The following is a 3431-nucleotide window of genomic DNA, read 5'->3' as shown; positions in this document are numbered from 1 at the left end:
ACTCATGGCCTTAACAAAGATCTTGACTTTCTAGCTGACTTCACCTTTCACCTCTAAACTGTTTATTCTGGCCCATATTCTCCCACCACTGCTATCTCTCTATTTGTCACTGATCTGTAATAGTTTATATTGATTGTTATTTGCCATATACATTTAAGCCTATGCTGTTTAATTAGTCTTTAAGTGCTGTTTTGAGTCATTTCAATTGTAACCCTTAAGAGGGGAGCAGGCGCTCCCGAAAATTTGGTTTTTTAAAATAAAATATATGCTTCAAAGTAGTCCCCTTGTGAAGAATATTATTTCTGTTCTGCTTACTTATTTTATATATATTGAAGCATACGTGGATTGGATATCTTTTGATCATCACCAACATGTTATATGTATATATATATATATATTTATATATAACAATTATGAAAAAAAAATATTAAAAATTACTCGACATTACTGAGACTTAAAGGAGAGGACTGCATTGGTTTTGGGTAGAGTGGTGTGGATCTAACGTCATGGCTGGAACCCAAAACCCTGTGGAAATCAGTACATTTTCAATTCGTTTACCTTGCGTAATAATTTTTACACGTCGAGTGCAAAATTAAGTTTCATTGGAATTTTACATTTAACTTAGTGGTTGAACACAATAGTTCAAAGTACATAAACATATCCATGTAATCGATTTTTGAGGTCAACACAGTTCCACGCATTTGCATATCAAATAGGCCTATGACGATTCAAAATGACTATGACGATTGTAAAATATTGCCTACTCTCTGTCGCGTCATATCCAGATTATCTACAACTCCATACCAGTAAGTCACCTTCATTTGATTATCTTAGGCCTTAATTGTTTTTATATTCATTGAAAATATGTTGATTTGTATACAGGCGGTAGACCTATTATTAGGTAGAGCTTAAACGAGAAATACTGTAATGGTAGATAGTATCGAAATGGTAGATAGTATCGAAATGGGTGCGGCTAAGTATAGCAAAGCGCCTATTATTGCCTTACAATATTTTGTCATGATGCAATTTTATTGTAATGCAATTTATTTGATATCCCTATCCCTGCTGCTGCTGTTACCGCCTTGATCGAGAGGTGAGGTTCGAATTCTATCAGAGACACTATTTTCATACAAGGAACTTTCATTTGAAGTGATATGCTTGGTATGACAATACATCATATTCGAGAAATTTTATCATTAATATCTTTGTTTATAATTAATTGTGTGTACGGTGCAACACCTGTCTCTTATACACATCTAGATGTGTATAAGAGACAGATGTTTTTCGGTCTTTCTACGCTTAGGTAAGGAGAGCAAACGGTGAATTTTAGGCTAAACGATCTATATCTAAAATAACAGATATTACCTTTTCTATCGGTGTAATATTAACATTTGATATCCCCGAGGGAATTATATTTTTTTCTCAGGACTATATTTTCCTTCGAAAAAAATATAATTCCCTCGGGGATATCAAATGTTAATATTACACCGATAGAAAAGGTAATATCTGTTATTTTAGATATAGATCGTTTAGCCTAAAATTCACCGTTTGCTCTCCTTACCTAAGCGTAGAAAGACCGAAAAACATAACGCGTTGAGCTCCGTTGTGAAATTTTCAATATGCAAAAGTAGGCCTAGGCCTAGACCTAATTTGATGATTTCTTGGCCTTACAATATTCACTGAGTGGGCCTACATTAACGGATGAATTCACAACAAATTTTGTACACCGAGAACCCTTTTCGTCAATTATTCTTTTTTTATGTTCACAAGATGTGTATAAGAGACAGTATATATATTGTATATTATTATTATTATATAATCAAACTGGTGGTGTGCATAAGCTGCGCGTGTTATGAGACTTATTGTAATGTTTACATTTGTGAGTAATCCTTGATTTTAATTTGATTTTATTTATTTGTATTTAAAAAAAAAATGAAAGACGTCAAAAAACTAATGGCGATATTGGGTCCCTCTAAGTCTCAATTAATGGACTTTAATTTCAGAGGGGTTCCTCAGACAAAACTGGTAACATAGATAACATTTTATTACATATTCTCGAAGAGGGCTAAAATGCAGCAAATATATGAAATAAATACAAATGAATTGGGGAAAACGTCAGCAAACCGGCAGCAGGTGATAGCTGTGAAAGAGGGTGATCCTTCAATACATTTACAGATGCATTTGATAGGCTCAGGCAAGCTATTACAGTCTTTCGTACCCAATAAAGAGGAGATCTTGCATGACACTTTTGGTGTTTGAAGGTTTGTCTTACTACTGCTGAAAGCTTATGATGTAAATAATCAGGGAACCCATCATAATAGTGTTAGAGTCTTAGTTGTTTTGCTGTAACTGTTTATATTCAGCATGTTCAATTTATTACAATCTGAGGAAGTCAGATGTAGGCCTACCAAGTCTTTTGTCTGAAATAAACCTAATTGTATTGTTTTGTAAAATTTGAAGGTTTTTTTAGCCCCAAGGAAATACCAGAGTAGAATAATCAAATAGGCCTAAGCATAAAACGATTAAAGAGCAAATGGTTTTCTTTACATTAACATTCACAGCTTGTCTGTATAGAAATTTGAGTCTGCGGTTAGTTTCTGCATTTAACGTATTGGCAAATCAATACCAAAATATTTTACCTTTGAAGTTTATTTAGCTCCAATTCCAAATTGTATGATTAAAGGCGCTGAGCGTTGGTCACTGAATAACATACAATGGCAAACCAGTACAAAGTACAAACATCTCTACTCCCTGAGTATACCTAGTGTGCTCTACCGGTACTGTACTTTGCGCGCAAAACTAGTACTGTACATAAATGCCACAACATCCTACCAGATACTATACATGATACGTATAATGATGTATACAATAAATAATACCATCATTTATTATTTAAATCTTTTCGAATTGTGTTCGAAAGTTTCAATTCAGTTGTTTTACAATAACCTTATAATACATTTTGTTTCACTTCTTGACAATATAATTTCGCACAAAATGAAGTATACATTTTATTTATTTAAAAATAATTGCTTCCGTTGATTAATGGGCTCCTTTGAATTACCTCCCCTCAAAAGCATGCGTTAAGAATATATCCCTCGGGGCATTAATTATTTGAATACATACAACGGGTCTTTCTTAAAATCAGTCACTCCATGAGTAGTGCATTTTACCTCCGCCCTCTTCCTGATATCAACAATACGTGTGGGTGATTATATTTTGTGTGCTGGATGGTAAGTTCAAGGTAGAAAAATCGAATTTCCATGACCTTGACCTCTGAACATTTTTGCCATTTATACCCAATATTATATTCTGCTTTGAAAAATTGTAACTGCATGTGCAGGCCTTTACCTATCCAGGTTGCCAACTCTCTCCATTTCATTAACTTTTTTCACAGTTCCAAAATGGGTCAGTTGTCAATACTGTCAATTGTC

General features: G+C 33.8%; 1 protein-coding gene across 1 annotated transcript in view; it reads left to right on the top strand.

Moving 5' to 3' along the window:
* The window catches only part of LOC117103228, an 11742-nt gene that overhangs the window by 5429 nt on the left and 2882 nt on the right, over positions 1-3431 (top strand). The window contains exon 2 of the mRNA XM_033243791.1: positions 682-806. The gene's annotated coding sequence lies outside the window, so the exon portion shown is untranslated. The remainder of the gene's footprint in view (positions 1-681; positions 807-3431) is intronic.

The sequence above is a fragment of the Anneissia japonica genome, unplaced genomic scaffold, assembly GCF_011630105.1.
Source record: "Anneissia japonica isolate Jap-2015-1 unplaced genomic scaffold, ASM1163010v1 scaffold2652_len1590060_cov184, whole genome shotgun sequence".
NCBI lineage: Eukaryota > Metazoa > Echinodermata > Crinoidea > Comatulida > Comatulidae > Anneissia > Anneissia japonica.
The sequence above is the reverse complement of the archived record's forward strand: the minus strand, read 5'-3'. Positions and strand labels throughout refer to the sequence as shown.